Source organism: Chiloscyllium plagiosum, unplaced genomic scaffold (genome assembly GCF_037043375.1).
Source record: "Chiloscyllium plagiosum isolate Xiang-an unplaced genomic scaffold, Cpla_swu_hap1 HiC_scaffold_53X, whole genome shotgun sequence".
Classification (NCBI taxonomy): Eukaryota; Metazoa; Chordata; class Chondrichthyes; order Orectolobiformes; family Hemiscylliidae; genus Chiloscyllium; species Chiloscyllium plagiosum.
Window position 1 is genome coordinate 9,256,076 of NW_028270191.1, and position 19,555 is coordinate 9,275,630.

The 19,555-nt window shown below is 48.0% G+C and overlaps 1 protein-coding gene across 2 annotated transcripts in view; it reads right to left on the bottom strand.

Annotated features, from left to right (window-relative positions):
- The window catches only part of LOC122543431 (beta-1,4 N-acetylgalactosaminyltransferase 1-like), a 107,674-nt gene extending 93,336 nt beyond the window's left edge, over positions 1-14,338 (bottom strand). For both annotated transcript variants that reach the window (XM_087985446.1, XM_087985445.1), the window contains exon 1: positions 14,221-14,338. The gene's annotated coding sequence lies outside the window, so the exon portion shown is untranslated. The remainder of the gene's footprint in view (positions 1-14,220) is intronic.
- Between the last annotated feature and the right edge of the window lie 5,217 nt (positions 14,339-19,555).

Below are 19,555 nucleotides of genomic sequence, written 5' to 3' on the forward strand. Positions count from 1 at the left end.
CAATCCACCCTAACCTGCACATCTTTGGACTGTGGGAGGAAACCGGAGCACCTGCAGGAAACCCACGCAGACACAGGGAGAATGTGCAAACTCCACACAGACAGTCGCCTGCGGCTGGAATCGAACCCAGGTCTTTGGCGCCGTGAGGCAACAATGCTCACCACTGAGCCACCGTGTCAACCCACAGATATTATTAAGCTGGTGAGGATTCAGAAGAGATTTACCAGGATGCTGCAGGGAATGGAGGGTTTGAGTTATAGGGAGGGGCTGGGACTTTTTTTCATAGGAGGTTTATGGAGGTTTATAAAATCACGAGGGGTACAGATAAGGTGAATGGAAGGTGTCTTTACCCGAGGAGGTTTCGGAGATAGGGGGCAGAGATTTTAAGCTGAGAAGAGAAAGATTTAAAACAGACATGGAGGGTCAATTTTATTTTACTCAGAGACTGGTTGGTGTGTGGAATGAGCTTCCTGAGTTACAGCATTTAAAAGATATTTGGATAAGTGCAGGAATAGGAAAGGTTTGGAGTGAGATGGGCCAGGAGCAGGCAGGTCTACTTTGGGATTATGGTCGGCATAGACGCGTTGGGCCGAAGGGTCTGTTTCCGTGCTGCATGACTCTCAGAATTTTATCTTTCAGTCTGTGCTTTGCTGGGCTCCCTCGTGTCCAGAAAACCTGGAAACGTCCCCTCTTCTTTTCAGGAGCGGCCATAAATTGCAGGAACATCATACCAGGTAGGAAACAGTTAAAAAAAAAAATCACACAACACCAGGTTATAGTCCAACAGGTCTACTTGGAAGCTGTCCTGCCAGGTTATCTCCAAATAAACCTGTCGGACTATAACCTGGTGTTGTGTGATTTTTAAACTTTGTCCAGCCCAGTCCAACACCGGCACCTCCACACCAGGTAGGATACAGGTTAGTTTGAGTTGGAACCATCAACAAATGGAGTCAAAGAGGTGGGACAATAGAAATTCAAACAATAGACAAGGAGAGGCTGAGTTGGCATGCTCCTCAACCAATCACAATGTACGATCCAGAACATCCTGTCTCAGGTGGAAAGCCTTTCATCACGTGTAACATCAACAAACCACGGCACGGTGGCACAGTGGTTAGCACTGCTGCCTCACAGCGCCGGAGATCCGGGTTCAATTCCCGCCTCAGGCGACTGACTGTGTGGAGTTTGCACGTTCTGCGTGGGTTTCCTCCGGGTGCTCCGGTTTCCTCCCACAGTCCAAAGATGTGCAGGTTAGGTGAATTGGCCATGCTAAATTGCCCGTAGTGTTAGGTGAGGGGTAAATGTACGGGTATGGGTGGGTTGCGCTTCGGCGGGGCGGTGTGGGCTTGTTGGGCCGAAGGGCCTGTTTCCACACTGTAAGTAATCTAATCTAATCAAATCACATCATCATTCCTGGACACCAGCCGGAGATTTCACTGCTCAGAATGCTAGCCATTCACTGTCATACCTTCACCTTTCCAAAAGGCAAGAAAAGATTGTGTGGAGACGGTGCTCCTTTCACCTCCGAAAAACGTTGCGAGTCAGGCTCCACCGTGTGGAATATTTCCCAAGTCTCTGGCTCTCAGCGTCAGCAGCAAAAACACTCCCGGGATTGAAACCGGACGTTGACCTCGTCACCGGAAAAGACCACGGCAGAAACAGCCCTGTCGACCCGCCTCACTAACACCTGGGGCCTGGTGCCAACATTGGGAGAGCTGTCTCACAGATTACTCCAACAACAGCCTGGCATAGTCCTACTCACGGAATCATACCTTCCAGACAATGTCCCAGGCACCACCATCACCATCCCTGGATACATCCTGTCCCACCGGCAGGACAGACCCAGCTGAGGGTGGGGACACAGTCGGGAGGGAGTTACTCTGGGAGTCCTCAACATTGACTCTGGGCCCCATGAAGTCTCATGGCTTCAGGTTAAACCTGGCCAAGGAACCCTCCTGCTGATTCTCACGTACCACCCTCCCTCGGCTGATGAATCGGTACTCGTCCGTGTTGAACAACACCTAGAGGAAGCACTGAGGGTGGCAAGGTCACAGAATGTACCCTGGGTGGGGGATCTCAATGTCCACCACCAAGAGTGGCTCAGCAGCAGTATTACTGATCGAGCTGGTCAGGTCCTAAAGGACATAGCTGCTACCCTGGGTCTGCGGCAGGTGGTGGGGGGACCAACAAGAGGGAAAAACATACTCAACAACCTCATCCTTACCAATCTGCCGGCTGCAGATGTATCTGTCCGTGACAGTATCGGTAAGAGTGACCACCACACAGTCCTTGTGGAGACAAAGTCTCACCTTCACATTGAGAAAACCCTCCATCGTGTTGTGTGGCACTATCACCGTGCTGAATGGAACAGACTTCAAACAGATCTAGCAACTCAAGACTGGCCATCAACAGCAGGAGAACTGTACTCCAGCACAATCTGTAACCTCATGGCCCGGCATATCCCCCACTCAACCATTACCATCAAGCCAGGGGATCAACCCTGGTTCAATGGAGGGTGCAGGAGGGCATGGCAGGAGCAGCACCAGGCATTCCTGAAGATGAGATGTTAACCTGGTGAAGCTTTCACAGCAATCTTCAGCCAGAAGTGCTGAGTGGATGATCCACCTCGGCCTCCTCCAGTGATCCCCAGCATCACAGATCCCAGTCTTCAGCCAATCCGATTCACTCCATGTGATATCAAGAAACGGTTGGAGACACTGGACACTGCAAAGGCTATGGGCCCTGACAACATTCCAGCAATAGGACTGAAGACCTGTGCTCCAGAACCTGCCGCTCCCCTGAGCCAAGCTGTTCCAGTACAGTTATAACACTGGCATCTACCCGACAATGTGGAAAGTTGCCCAGGTATGTCCTGTACCCACAGAAAGCAGGACAAATCCCACCCAGCCAATTACCGCCCCATCGGTCTCCTCTCGATCATCAGGAAAGTGATGGAAGGTGTCACCAACAGGGCTATCAAGCAGCACCTGCTCAGCAATACCCTGCTCAGTGACACCCAGTTTGGGTCCCACCAGGGTCACTCAGCTCCTGACCTCATTACAGCCTTGTACGCAGGAAGATGGTTGTGGTTGGTGGAGGTCAGTCATCTCAGCCCCAGGACACCTCTGCAGGAGTCCCTCCGTCATAAGGTCAGGAGTGGGGGATGCTCACTGATGATTGCACAGTGTCCAGCACCATTCGCAACTCCTCAGATACTGAAGCAGTTCATGTCCAAATACAGTAAGATCTGGGCAATATCCAGGCTTGGGCTTACAAGCACCATACAAGTGCCAGGCTCTGACCATCTCGAACAAGACAGAATCTAACTATCACCCCTTGACATTCAGCGGTGTTACCGTCACTGAATCACCACATTCAACATCCTGGGGGTTACCATTGACCAGAAACTCAACTGGACTCACCACATAAGCACAGTGGGTACAGGAGCAGGTCAGGAGCTCGGAATCCTGCAGCAAGTAACTCCCCTCCTGACTCCCTGAAGCCTGTCCCACCATCTACAAGGCACAAGTCAGGAGGGTGAGGGAATACTCCCCACTTGCCCCTGGATGGGGGCAGCTCCAACAACACTCAAGAAGCCCGACACCATCCAGGACAAAGCAGCCACTTGATTGGCCCCACATCCACAAACATCCACTCCCTCCCCCCACCGACGCTCAGTAGCAGCAGTGTGTATCATCTACAAGATGCACTGCAGGAATTCACCAAAGACCCTCAGGCAGCACCTTCCAAAACCACTACCACTTCCATCTAGAAGGACAAGGGCAGCAGATACGTGGGAACACCACCCCCTGCAAGTTCCCCTCCGAGCCCCTCACCATCCTGACTGGGAAATCTATCGCCGTTCCTTCAGTGTCACTGGGACAGAATCCTGGAATTCCCCTCCCTCAAGGTGTTAAGTTCAATTCAGCAAAGAGCAATGGTACATCGCATGGATCCTTGGTAGATGTGAACACGGGTCTTAGCAGGGAGAAAACTGTTTGTGAACCCATTGCACCAACTCCCATCATAATGGCCAACAATTTCGTGTGTCTGTGTCTGTGTAACTAATTCATGACTGCAATTCTACAGAAGATGCATCGGATTCCATCACACACCAGGAGTTTGTAATTGTAGACGGACATTTTCCAAAGTTAAATGAATACAAAAAATATCCCAGCATGGAGATGGTTTGACTAAATCACAGATGGTACAGATATGAGTCAGTTCTTTGGATCCTATCTGTATGGGTTGCACACGGCTGGGAAAATAACAGCAGTTTCATGATACACAACACTATAGATGTGCAAATCAGCCAGCACATTTAGGAGAGTGAGAGACAGCTTATGGCTCTCCAATCTCCTGAATGTGTTCGCCAACGTAAAGCCCTCTGCCACTTGTCTCAGGCTTGCTCTTAGCCTTGCTGTTATTTTTAAGAACAGTGACTGTCATTCCAACTCACTGCAGAAAATTAGGTCTGGCAATTCGCAGCGCAAGTATCTTTTTAAAACAAATTTTCTATCCAACGCCAATCAGTCTGTGCAGTCAGGAGAGGAACAAGTAAGTGATACTGTTCAATCTCATTTTGACACGTCTTAGATTGTTCTTACATTTAACATTTCAACCCCCCTTTTTTTCCTTCTCTTTGTCTCCATTTCTCGCTCTCAATCCAATATTTGTTTTCATCTCTCATGTATACTTGATTTGATCACTTTCTGTCATCTCTCTGCTTTGTTCCCCCAATCCTTCATTCTCGTCTGTGAAGGAGATTGACTTGCAGTCTTTCACTGAGGTTCCAGACCACATTATTATCAACTGACTGGTGAAAGCAAGTTGCACCTGAGAACATGTTGGCTAAAGGGGCCAAAAAGAGCATTTTGAACCCAATAAGTGAGAAAATTATATCCTCAACAAAATGAGTTTCACCTCCATCTGGAATATTGAAGGAAGGTCCTACGAGGAAAGGCTGAGGGAACTGAGGCTGTTTTCATTAGAGAGAAGGAGGTCACTCAATGGAGATGTATAAGATAATCAGAGCGTTAAGTAAGGTGGACAGTGACAGCTTTTTTCCTCGGATGGTGTAGGCTAACATGAGGGGACATAGCTTTAAATTGAAGGGTGACAGATATAGGACAGATATCAGAGGCTGTTTCTTTACTCAAGAGAGTAGTAGGGGCATGGAACGGCCGGCCTGCAATTGTCGTAGACTCAGTGATGTTAAGGGCATTTAAATGGGCATTGGACATACACATGGATAATAATGGAACAGTGTAGGTTAGATGGGCATCAGATTAGTTTTGCAGGTTAGCACAACATCGAGGGCTGAAGGGCCTGTACTGCACTGTAGCGTTCTATGTTTTACCCCATTAAGTGGAAATAAAGTTAGAGATGCTAAGCAGATACATTTTAATATTTAAAATTTAATATTTCTTATTTTGACATTTTAATATTTAAAAATACACAGTTAACAAGCTATAACTCCCCAGCCTTGCAAATAAAACCAACCGAAAAAAATTAATAATTTGACATGGAGAATATTGAAATTTCTGATTCACTGATGCTGCTCACTCTCCAGTGACATAGAGGAATAGTATTACTGCTACGTCATTCATAAAGGGCTCAGAATCACTTCAAACTGCCAGATTCTCAATGTATTTTTCATTTCAATAGTTTCACAGCCAGTACATCACAGGGGCTGAGATTGTGATTTGCCTGATGACTAATGATCAACATATATCCTCACAGGTAATCAAAACAGAAAGTGCTGGAGAACCACAGCAGGTCCTGGCAGTGTCTGTGGAGAGACAGACACAGAGAGAGAGACAGACAGACGGAGTTAGTGTTTCAAGCCCAAATGGCTCTTTTCTCAGAACGAAAGCAGACATTCTAGTAAGAGATTTGTTGCACATATCTGCTCATTTCCCCTTCTCCTCGACTAACTCTCTCTCTCTCCTCAAGGGTCCCCCGACACATCTAGTAATTCCCTTTGATTGTCATATCTATGGCACACGCTCCTTATCCACTTTCTGTTTCCCTTCAGTCTGCCATCACTCCTTCATCTTCCTCATGCTCTTAACTCAAACCTTCTCATTACCTTCTATCTCTACATGCCCCTTGTCCTCAAGTTCAGTTTGTTTTGAATTTTTCCATTCATCCACGGAATTTTGAAGCATTTAATAATCACCTTTTCTCAAACACCAAAAGAAGCAACAATGTTGTTCTCTCATTCTTACAGCACAATAGGTGGCTCAGCGGTTAGCACTGTTACCTCACGGCGCCAGGCACCCGGGTTTGATTCCAGCCTTGGGCGACTGTCTGTGTGGGTTTCCTCTGGGTGCTCCCACAATCCACAGATGTGCAGGTTAGTATGGATTGGCCGTGCTAAATTGCCTAGACTATCAAGGGATGTGTAGGTTAGGTGGATTAGTCAAGGAAAAATGTAAAGTAAGAATGTCGGGGAATGGGTCTGTGCTCTTCAGAGGGTTGGTGCGGACGTGCTGGGCTAAATGGTCTGTTTCCACACTGTATGGATTCTATTAAATAGAGTCGTAGAGATGTACAGCATGGAAACAGACCCTTCAGTCAAACTCGTCCATGCCGACCAGATATCCTAACCCAATGTAGTCCCATTTGCCAGCACTTGGCCAATATCCCCTCCAAACCCTTCCTATTCATGTTACTATCCAGAAGCCTTTTAAATGTTGTAATTGTACCAGCCTCCACCACTTCCTCTGGCAGCTCATTCCATACACGTACCACCCTCTGCGTAAAAACATTGCCCCTCAGGTCCCTTTTAAATCTTTCCCCTCTTACCTTAAACCTGTGCCTCCCTTGGACTCGGAGCTGAAAATGTGTTGCTGGAAAAGTGCAGCAGGTCAGGCAGCATCCAAGGAGCAGGAGAATCGATGTTTCGGGCATGAGCCCTTCTTCAGGAAGAAGGGCTGAAGAAGGGCTCATGCCTGAAACATCGATTCTCCTGCTCCTTGGATGCTGCCTGACCTGCTGCGCTTTTCCAGCAACACATTTTTAGCTCTGATCTCCAGCATCTGCAGTCCTCACTTTCCCCTCCCTTGGACTCACCTACTCTGGGGAAAAGACCTTGTCTATTTACTCTATCCATGCCCCTCATGATTTTATAAACCTCTATAAGCTCACCCCTCAGCCTCTGACGCTCCAGGGAAAACAGCCCCAGCCTATTCAGCTTCTTCCTGTAGCTCAAACCCTCCAACCCTGGCAACATCCTTGTAAATCTTTTCTGAACCCTTTTCAATTTTCACAACATCTTTCCTATAGCAGGGAGACTAGAACTAAACACAGTATTCCAAAAAGGGGCCTAACCAAAGACCCCACGGCACTATTTTGAAGAGGGGGCTATTTCTCCCTAGGATCCAGGCCACTCTCTCTCTCTCTCTCTCTCACCATTTTTTAGATTTTTTTTTAGATTACTTACAGTGTGGAAACAGGCCCTTCGGCCTAACAAGTCCACACCGACCCGCCGAAGCGTATACCACCCAGACCCATACTCCTACGTTTACCCCTTCACCTAACACTGCGGGCAATTTAGCACGGCCAATCCACCCTGACCTGCACATCTTTGGACTGTGGGAGGAAACCGGAGCACCCGGAGGAAACCCACGCAGACACGGGGAGAACGTGCAAACTCCACACAGTCAGTCGCCTGAGTCGGGAATTGAACCCGGGTCTCTGGCGCTGTGAGGCAGCAGTGCTAACCACTGTGCCACCGTGCCGCCCACATTGAGATCACGAATAATCAGATTCACTTCTGATCTACAACGTAAAGTGCACAGCCTGTCAAAACCACAAGAGGAATCACCAGTCCCAAAGACAGATGTCTATCTCATTGCTGGGTGTGGGAGCTTAATGTACACAAACCCATTGCCATGTTGCCTATAATACGACAGTGACTACATTCCCAAATTACTTGATTAATTGTAAATAATTTGGCATGTCCTGGAGTTGCAAAAGTTGCTACGTCAACGTAACCCTATTTTATGTTCTTTACTCCTTCTGTCTGACTTATTCTGTCGCTCCTAAAATTATCAATAAATTAATGTATTTCTCTTCCTTGCTTGCCAGTCACTGTCTGCTAAGACCATTAAGTTGGTATTTTCCCCAAGGCATTATTATTTGAACCCAGCTGACATTACTCCCGGATAAACTTTAATTGGTGACTGTTTTTTGTTTGGTTTTAAACAAGGTCGTCGGTCACTAAAACACAAACATGTGACACTGCAGATCCAAGTTTCACAAAGTTTCTATAGGGAAAGAAATGAGGATAAAATAGAAAAAAAAAACTATACAACACAAATTTAAAGATTTTGAGACACTCGATTGTAAAATACTATCCCATGAATCCCAAAATCCTCCTTCACAGTGCTCAGACCAAGAAGAACTCCAGTCTATTTCACATCTATGAGGCTTATAATTTGATGGTTGCTTCGATTCCCTGTCTTGAGAATCTGACAGCCTCTTCCCAGCAGCCTTTGTACAGCAGAGCTCAGACTTTCTCAGTTTCAAATAACCCCTGCAGGGTTTCAACCAAACATTTCTGATCTGGAACTTTTCGACTAAATTCCTCATGTTGAGGCAACTACTTTCTTACCAGCTCTAAACAAGCTCCTTCCCTCAGGAACAACTGTTTTAGACATCCAGATTCAGCCAATATTTCTGCAGACATTGAAACTAAAAAGGCTTTTATTCGAAACTGTGACTGTCTCACCTAAGCCCAAACAAAACCTCCTGAACCTTTTATCTGAAAGCATTATGGCATTACGGGTTGTCTGCTCATGAACTCCTCTAATAGAAATAAAACCCCATTACTCTTCAGGCAAGTCTCTTCTTGACCTGATGTTTTGAAAGATATCCTGCAGGCTAATTATTGAACCTCTTCATAGACATGCAGAACAAAAACCCAAATGCTGCCAGCTCCGGTTCAATATCTGAAATGAATACAGATAAATCACACACTTGCATCACCTTAAGGAAGACATAACTATAACCTCAGCTTTTACTGAACATTTACTGAGTGCTGTGGTCAAGAGAGAGCTGTCACATCAGAGGTCAGTTCGGGACTTGGAGTGGAACAGTTTTAAAGTCAGCAGCAAGTATTCCTTAGTTCAGACACAACATAGTTCATCAACAAAAGGTCCTTTGGATTTGTTCCAACAAATGTAACAAAGTTTCAGCCTTTGGTTGCCAGGAAGAAAGTTGGGGGGTGGGGTCGAGTGGCGTGCAGAGGAGATTTACCAGAATGATTCCAGGCATTGGGGATATTAGCTCCAAGGTTAGGGAGAGAGAAGATGGGACTGTTCTTGGAGCAAGGGAGATCGAGAGAAGATATGATCAAATAACTATACAGCATGGATACAGACCCTTCGGCCCAACCAGTCCATGCCAACCATAAACTAGTCCCACCTGCCTGCTCCGGGCCCATATCCCTCCAAACCTTTCCTAGTCATGTCCTGATCCAAATGTCTTTTAAACATTGTAACTGTCCCCACGTCCACCACTTCCTCTGGAAGTTCATTCCACATACGAACCACTCTCTGTGTCAAAAAAAAAACCGCCCCAATATCTGTTTTAAATCTCTCTCCTCTCACCTTAAAAATATGCCCCCTAACCTTGCAAACCTCCACCTGCCATTCACCATATCTATACCCCTCATGATTTTTAACTCTCTACAAGGTCACCCCTCAGCCTCCTACACTCCAATGAAAAAACTCCCAGCCTATCCAGCCTCTCCTTCTAACTCAGTCCCTCCAATCCCGGCAACATCCTGGTAAATCTCTTCTGAACCCTCTCCAGTTTAATAATATCCTTCCTGTAACAGGGCGACCAGAACTGGACACAGTTCTCCAGCCGAGACCTCACCAATGTCCTGTACAACCTCAACATGACGTTGCCAACTCCTACACTCAAAAGGACTGAGCAATGAAGGCAAGCATGCTACACATCTTCTTAACCCCCCTGTCTATATGTGATTAGGGGAAAGTGAGGACTGCAGATGCTGGAGATCAGAGTTGAAAAGTGTGGTGCTAGTGTGGGCAAAGATCTGCCAGCCTGCCTACCCACAGCATGGCCACACAGAACACAGAAATCAAGCCTGTCCAAACCACACAAGAAACACCCAGAATGCCTCAGCGTTGACCAAACAGGCTGACAAGGGAAACCAGGCATGACCACACTCACTCGCAGACCAGGGAATACACTTCCCAAGACAAACTGACAATAAGCTTCCTGGACCAGATCAACACAGCTGTCCCAAAGCCCTAAGGGCAGTATCACCTTGTACCCCAGGTGATACCAAAGCCACACAAAGGACAGGTCAGATGGAGAGGCACCAGAATACCCCGCTCATAGGAGAGAAATAATGAAAACATCTCACTGCCAAGGAACGAGGCATTCTCACCTACCCTCAAAGAGAGCTGGAATCTCCTGATCCCATTAAGAACTGATTGCTGCTGACAGGATGCTACATTGTATCTACATTCAGAACGTTCTGCTGATAACGGCTTTGCGATTATCACCATCGTAACTGGATTACTTGATTATTAAGACCATTGTATTTTGACTATTTTTAATTAGCATCATGGTACAGTATTCCTGTAAAACTGGCTTGATTCTCGACTCAGGGAAGAGAGTTTCAGTTACCTGGACAGACCTTCTGTGCTGTTTCAGCTTGGTCAATTTCTCCTCCCTAATATCACTGTGTCAACAAATGGTTTGTTAATTTCACTTCGATCTGTGTTTTGTGATCTCTACTTTATTGGGCTAATTTCTCTGGCATCTGGAAAAGCACAGCTGGTCAAGCAGCATTCGAGGAGCAGGAGAATCGACACTTCGGGCATAAGCCCTTCATTAGGAATACTCAAATTGTCGATTCTCCTGCTCCTCGGACACTGCTTGACCAACTGTGCTTTTCTAGCACCACACTCTTCAACTATGTATATGTGACGCAAACTTCAAAGAATGATGTTCCTGAACATCTCTCTGTTCTACAACACTAACCAAGGCCCTACTTTTAACTGTATAAGTCCTGCCCTGGTTTGTTTTACCAAAATGAAATACCTCACTTTTATCCAAATTTAACTCCATCTGCCACTCCTCAGCCCATTGACCAGGATCTCTTTGTAATCTTAACTAACCTTCTTCGCTGTCCACTGCACCACCAATCTTGGTGTCATCGCCAAACATACTGACCATGCCTTTTATATTGACATCCAAATCATTTATATAACTGACAAAGAACAGTGGACCCAGCACCGATCCCTGTGGAACACCGCTGGTCACAGGTCTCCAGTCTGAGAAACAACCCTCCACCACCAGCCTCTGTCTCCTAACATCAAGGCAATTTGGTATCCAATTGGCAAGCTCACCCTGAATCCCATGTGACCCTAACTTTACTAATTAGTCTGCCATGTGGAACTTTGTCAGAGACTTTACTGAAGTCTAGGTAGACAGAGTCTACCACTCTACCTTACTGATGGAGGGATACAAGTGGAAAATTAGCTTAAACAAGAAAGGTAAGTTCAATCTGCTTTCATTCGCTTATGGTACAAGGACTGAGGGAGGTGGGGGTCCACATTTTTAAGGCTTTAGACAAACAATGTGTTGTTGGTGGGGCGGGGGAGGGGAGGTAATGGGAAGACAACATTTATTTGAACGCAGTAAGTGGTAATGACTTGGAACTCTCTGCCAACAAGTGAGGAGGAAGGAGACACGGATGGTGAAGAAGGCATCATCCACAAGTTTGACTTAATTTTTAAGGGATTCGTGATCCTCATGAGCAGCTTTCAAAGGAGGGAAAGTGAGGCAAAAAGATTTCGGAAAGAGTTGCGGAGTTTACAGGGCCCTAGGCAGCTCAAGGCATGGCTAGCAGCGGCAGGGACATGAAAATGGGAGGGCACTGAAGAAGCCAGAATCAGAATCATAGAGATGTACAGCACGGAAACAGACCCTTCAGTCCATCCCGTCCATGCCGACCAGATATCCCAACCCAATCTAGTCCCACCTGCCAGCACCCGGCCCATCTCCCTCCGAACCCTTCCTATTCATGTCCCCATCCAGATGCCTCTTAAATGTTGCAATTGTACCAGCCTCCACCACGTCCTCTGGCAGCTCATTCTGTGCACGCACCACCCTCTGTGTGAAAAAGTTGTCCCTTAGGTCCCTTTTAAACCTTTCCCCTCAAACCTATGCCCTCTAATTTTAGACTCCTCCACCCCAGGGAAAAGACCTTGGCTATTCACCCTATCCATGCCCCTCATGATTTTATAAACCTCTCTGAGGTCACCCCTCAGCCTCCGATGCTCCAGGTATTGCTCGGCTTTATTGTAGCATCCTAGAAAGGCTCTATATAAATGTGTAATAAAATCAATGGGCTCAGAGGTGTTATGAGCTGAAAATGTGTTGCTGGAAAAGCGCAGCAGGTCAGGCAGCATCCAAGGAACAGGAGAATCGCCTACTTGCGGAACGTTTCCGAGAACACCTCTGGGACACCCGGACCAACCAACCCAACCACCCCGTAGCCCAACACTTCAACTCCCCCTCCCACTCCACCAAGGATATGCAGGTCCTTGGACTCCTCCATCGCCAGACCATGGCAACACGACGGTTGGAGGAAGAGCGCCTCATCTTCCGCCTAGGAACCCTCCAACCACAAGGGATGAACTCAGATTTCTCCAGTTTCCTCATTTCCCCTCCCCCCACCTTGTCTCAGTCAAATCCCTCGAACTCAGCACCGCCTTCCTAACCTGCAATCATCTTCCTGACCTCTCCGCCCCCACCCCACTCCGGCCTATCACCCTCACCTTGACCTCCCTCCACCTATCGCATTTCCAACGCCCCTCCCCCAAGTCCCTCCTCCCTACCTTTTATCTTAGCCTGCTGGACACACTTTCCTCATTCCTGAAGAAGGGCTTATGCCCGAAACGTCGATTCTCCTGTTCCCTGGATGCTGTCTGACCTGCTGCGCTTTTCCAGCAACACATTTTCGGCTCTGATCTCCAGCATCTGCAGCCCTCACTTTATCATCAGTGTTATGACACAACTCTGGAGCAAAGTGGGGCTTGAACCTGGGTCTCCTGGCTCAGAGGTAAGGACACTACCACTGTGCCACAAAAACCCCAAATTCATTACCACTACACGTATCGGAGAGGGGCACAGCTGTTTGACCTCTACACTTTTTTGTCCTCCTAACTTTGGTCATGAGTCCAGAACTAGAGAGGCATAGGTTCAGGGTGAGAGGAGAAAGGTATAAAAGGGACCTAAGAGGCAACTTTTTCACACAGAGGGTGGTACGTGTGTGGAATGCGCTGCCAGAGGAAGTGGTGGGGGCTAGTACAATGACAGCATTTAAAAGGCAACTGGATGGGTATATGAATAGGAAGGGTTTGGAGGGATATGGGCCAAGTGCTGGCAAATGGGACGAGATTGGGTTAGGATACCTGGTCGGCACGGACGGGTTGGACCGTAAGGTACCGCACATCTCTATGACTGTAAGATCTGGTAGGTACTGGAGAGAGATTGGGTCTGAGAACATTCCTGTGAAGCACAGCGAAGGTGCTACATAAATTCAGTTGTTGGCCGAAAAGAATCAGAATGGGGGATAGGAGGAAGAGTTCTTCAGTGGTTCTAATCTTCCACATTCCAGCAAACTGCTGAAAAATCACAGATGAAGGGTCCTCCAACTTGCCCTTCTTAACACGCAGTCACTGTGCTGCCCACGTGATGATATTGCAGACCACGAATGCCCATATACCCCCTCCCCAAACAGCCAAAGTCATTATTCTTTGCAAAAACATGGACAAATCTGAGCTGGCTTTGCATTTAAAACATGATCCGCGTCTGGTTTTTTTTTTTTGTTTGGCTTTTTCAAAAGCAATTTCTGTGGAAATCGATCTGATCCGTTGAAGTTCTTTTTGTGAAGAAAAAAATGTTACGAATATCCACACACTCCAGCGTTTGCAATCTGACAATAGACCGGCAGTCATACAAAGAGCAATTCTGCATTTGGGCTGAAGCCAGTGCACTGCTTACCTTCTCAGTATCACTGGATGAACATCCAAAACGGGAATGTTTTGTTCATTCCCTGAAATATCATGGTTGCAAAACACAGCAACAACAAAAAAAATCAAATCAAAAGGAACACAAAAGATGTATGTGTTTTTTTTTTAATCCCCTCTGGCTCTTCAGGACTTGCCTTACCTGTTATGCTGTTAGCGGTATTCCTCCTCTCTCTCAGCAAACAGACAGACGTACTCCACATTCTGATTTGTCCCTCCAGCCCTCTGCAGCTCTGCAACCTTTCCCGGTCAATGAGAGTGCGGCTGTTGCCCACAGCTAGGATTCGCTCCCTCCAGTGGGATAGCTGCAGAATAGCAGAGAGAGAGAGAGAGAGAGGAATTTACCCCACGTCTCTCCAGCAACAGACGGGAACCCAGCTCCTTTACTTGTGGTGCAGTGGTAGTGTCCCAGCCTCTGAGCTAGGTGACCTCGTCCTGCCTGATCGAAGGGGGAGGGGAGGGGAGGGGGGGGAGAAGCACACTAATAGCACGGCTGCTTTGTCATTGTGCCCTAGGAACTGACACATTGGACAGGGGAGTCAAGCCTGAGGTGCAGAGGCAGCATTTTCGTCCGAGCATCTCTGACTCGAGAAAGCATTGAACACACAATGACTGAGAAGTAGGCCATTCGGCCAGCCTTGCCCGTGTCGCCTCCTCTCCAAAGGAGCACTTCTAAGGCTGAAGACTGGGATGCAATGGCCAGTGGGTGCAGGCTAGAAGCCAAATGACCTTCTGTGCTGCACTGTCCTCTCTGCAGTCTCTTGCATTTCTACCATTGACCCTGCAGTCAGCACTGGGTCACCCCTTTGTGTCTTCTAGTGCACGGCACAGTGGCTTTTCCAGGGTGGCTCAGTGGTAAGCACTGCTGCCGCACAGCACCAGAGACCTGGGTTTGATTCCAGCCTCGGAGTTTGCACATTCTCCCCGTGTCTGTGTGGGTTTGCTCCGGTTCACCCCACAGTCCAAAGATGTGCAGGTTAAGGTGGATTGGCCATGCTAAATTGTCCCATAGTGTCCAGGGATGTGCAGGTTAGGGTGGATTGGCCATGCTAAATTGTCCCATAGTGTCCAGGGATGTGCAGGTTAGGGTGGATTGGCCATACTAAATTGTCCCATAGTGCCCAGGGATGTGCAGGTTAGGGTGGATTGGCCATGCTAAATTGTCCCATAGTGCCCAGGGATGTGTAGGTTAGGGTGGATTGGCCATACTAAATTGTCCCATAGTGCCCAGGGATGTGAAGGTTAGGGTGGATTGGCCATGCTAAATTGTCCCATAGTGCCCAGGGATGTGCAGGTTAGGGTGGATTGGCCATGCTAAATTGTCCCATAGTGCCCAGGGATGTGCAGGTTAGGGTGGATTGGCCATGCTAAATTGTCCCATAGTGCCCAGGGATGTGCAGGTTAGGGTGGATTGGCCATGCTAAATTGTCCCATAGTGCCCAGGGATGTGCAGGTTAGGGTGGATTGGCCATGCTAAATTGTCCCGTAGTGCCCAGGGATGTGTAGGTTAGGGTGGATTGGCCATGCTAAATTGTCCCATAGTGCTCAGGGATGTGCAGGTTAGGGTGGATTGGCCATGCTAAATTGTCCCATAGTGTCCAGGGATGTGCAGGTTAGGGTGGATTGGCCATGCTAAATTGTCCCATAGTGCCCAGGGATGTGCAGGTTAGGGTGGATTGGCCATGCTAAATTGTCCCATAGTGCCCAGGGATGTGCAGGTTAGGGTGGATTGGCCATGCTAAATTGTCCCATAGTGCCTAGGGATGTGTAGGTTAGGGTGGATTGGCCATGCTAAATTGTCCCATAGTGCCCAGGGATGTGTAGGTTAGGGTGGGATTGGCCATGCTAAATTGTCCCATAGTGTCCAGGGATGTGTAGGTTAGGGTGGGATTGGCCATGCTAAATTGTCCCATAGTGCCCAGGGATGTGCAGGTTAGGGTGGATTGGCCATGCTAAATTGTCCCATAGTGCCCAGGGATGTGCAGGTTAGGGTGGATTGGCCATGCTAAATTGTCCCATAGTGCCCAGGGATGTGTAGGTTAGGGTGGATTGGCCATGCTAAATTGTCCCATAGTGCCCAGGGATGTGTAGGTTAGGGTGGGATTGGCCATGCTAAATTGTCCCATAGTGCCCAGGGATGTGTCGGTTAGGGTGGGATTGGCCATGCTAAATTGTCCCATAGTGTCCAGGGATGTGTAGGTTAGGGTGGGATTGGCCATGCTAAATTGTCCCATAGTGTCCAGGGATGTGTAGGTTAGGGTGGGATTGGCCATGCTAAATTGTCCCATAGTGCCCAGGGATGTGCAGGATAGGGTGGATTGGCCATGCTAAATTGTCCCATAGTGCCCAGGAATGTGCAGGTTAGGGTGGATTGGCCGTGCTAAATTGTCCCATAGTGCCCAGGAATGTGCAGGTTAGGGTGGATTGGCCATGCTAAATTGTCCCATAGTGTCCCAGGATGTGCAGGTTAGGATGGATTGGACATGCTAAATTGTCCCATCGTGTCCAGGGTTGTGCAGGTTAGGGTGGATGGTTCCCTTTGCTTGGCATCGTTGTGCCTTGGGTAGGTCATTAGTAGGGGGGGGGAGGGCGCAGAGGGGTGTCACAGGTGCTGACTCACTGTGAAAACCAGTCCTTTCCACCCCCACCGGCCCTTACATAGCGACAGCTCAGAGTTTGGAAATAGTCATCCTGTCCTGGAACTGTTTGCTTTCTCTCCACTGATGCTGAGTTTCTCCAGCCTTCTCGGTGTCTCCCTCAGATTTCCAGAACCTGCAGTATTTCTGCTTTGAAAGGCATGTGGCCCATTGCTAACTGCCCCTTGAGAAGGTGGTGGTGAACTGCCTTCTTGAACCAAGTTAAAGTGCTTCTAGCCCCACTACTTCCCTGATGAAGGAACGGCGCTCTGAAAGCTAGTGTTTCCCAATAAACCTGTTGGACTATCACCTGGTGTTTTGTGATTTTTAACTTTGTCCACCCCAGTCCAACACCAGCTCCTCCACATCAGTCTTGAACCGCTGCAGTAGGAAGGTAACAGCTTAGGGGGAAGGTGATGGGCCCAGTGGTATTTTCATTGGACTGTTGACCTAGTTAATGTTCTGGAGATGCAGGCTTGAATCCTACAATGGTCGAATTTAAATGTAATAAAACAAATCTGGAACTAAGAGTCAACTGGTGACCATGAATCCATTGTCAGAAAACCCCACCTGGTTCACTAATGTCCTTCAGGGAAGGAAACTGTTATCCTTACCTGGTCTGGCCTACACGTGACTCCAGACCCACAGCCAATGTGGTTGACTCTTAACTGCCCTCTGGGCAATTAGGGACAGGCAATAAATGCTGGCCTGGCCAGCAATGCCCTCATCCTATGAATGAATTTTTAACAAAAAGTCCACTTGCTGTGGGTTGACCCACAATGCCCTGAGGGAGGGAATTCCAGGATTTTGACCCAGTGACGATGAAGGAGTGGTGATATATTTCCAAGTCAGGATGGTGAGGGGCTCGGAGGGGAACTTGCAGGGGGTGGTGTTCCCATGTATCTGCTGCCCTTGTCCTTCTAGATGGAAGTGGTGGTGGGTTTGGAAGGTGCTGTCTGAGGATCTTTGGTGAATTCCTGCAGTGCACCTTGTAGATGGTACACACTGCTGCTACTGAGCGTCGGTGGGGGGAGGGAGTGGATGTTTGTCGATGTGGGGCCAATCAAGCGGCTGCTTTGTCCTGGATGGTGTCGAGCTTCTTGAGTGTTGTTGGAGCTGCCCCCATCCAGGGGCAAGTGGGGAGTATTCCATCACACTCCTGACTTGTGAGTTAGAGATGGTGGGACAGGCTTTGGGGAGTCAGGAGGGGAGTTACTCACTGCAGGATTCCCAGCCTCTGACCTGTTCTTGTAGCCACTACATTTATCTGGTGAGTCCAGTTCAGTTTCTGGTTAATGGTAATCCCCAAGGTGTTGATAGTGAGGGATTCAGTGATGGTAACACCACTGAAAATCAAGGGGTGGTGGTCACATTAAGATTTTAACTTAATTTCATTTCAGGTTTCCAGCACCTGCAATGTTTTAGCTTCGATTTAATGTGCCATACGATTTAACTGTTTGGCTGATGTTCCAACATGATGAATCCACCCTGGGTAATGGAGGCAACAGCATCTCTAGCACCAGACAGAATACCCCTCCAAGTGTCACAACGCTGCCTAGGACTATTGGTAACTGGGCGTGCTGTTGAAAAATAACTGGCAACGAACCATAGACAGCCAAGGAGGTGTGAGACATCATTGTCTCTCTTCCAAGACAGCTGGCATGCAGGCAGAGTGGGCCGAATGGCCTCTTTTGGAGCCGTAACAATTCTGCTCGATGGTGCTGGCTCTTGAATGCCTCCAGTGCTCACACAGCAGCATTACTTTGTGTGTCAGTTCAGAATGACATCAGGCTCAGAAATGTGCCCTCTGGGGTTGGAACCCAATTGGCACTCCATGCGCTATTCCCCTGCCTGCTAGCTTTGGGCCAGCCACTGACTGTGTGACAAGTGCTAGTACCTCCTCACCAACGGCATTCCTCTAGGGACATGGGTGAGCCAAGCTTAATGAGTAGTCATAGAGATGTACAGCATGGAAACAGACCCTTTGGACCAATTCGTGAGTCTGACGTTGGTGGTGGGCAAGTTGTTGGAGGGAATCCTGAGGGACAGGGTGTACATGTATTTGGAAAGGCAAGGACTGATTCGGGATAGTCAACACGGCTTTGTGCGTGGGAAATCATGTCTCACAAGCTCAATTGAGTTTTTTGAAGAAGTAACAAACAGGATTGATGAGGGCAGAGCGGTAGATGTGATCTATATGGACTACAGTAAGGCGTTCGACAAGGTTCCCCATGGGAGACTGATTAGCAAGGTCAGATCTCATGGAATACAGAGAGAACTAGCCATTTGGATATAGAACTGGCTCAAAGGTAGAAGACAGAGGGTGGTGGTGAAGGGTTGTTTTTCAGACTGGAGGCCTGTGACCAGTGGAGTGCCACAAGGATCAGTGCTGGGTCCATTACATTTCGTCATTTCGTGATCTGGATGTGAGCATAAGAGGTACAGTTAGTAAGTTTGCAGTTGACACCAAAATTGGAGGTGTAGTGGACAGCGAAGAGGGTTACCTCAGATTACAACAGGATCTTGACCAGATGGGCCAGTGGGCTGAGAAATGGCAGATGGAGTTTAATTTAGATAAATGTGAGGTGCTGCATTTTGGAAAAGCAAATCTTAGCAGGACTTAACCACGTTCCTCACCACCCCCCCTCCAATATTTGTAGGGCAAGGAAATTGGGGATGCAAATGGAAGGCGACTGCCAGTCATGCCCTGGCGAGGAGGCCCACGTCTGTTCCCTTTCCATCACTATTGTTGGCAGAACTCCTTTTCCTTCCAGTGACTCACCATATAGAAAGCGCCAGCTTGGGTAGCGGTTGGGGAAAAATGGGACTGAACTGTGATGA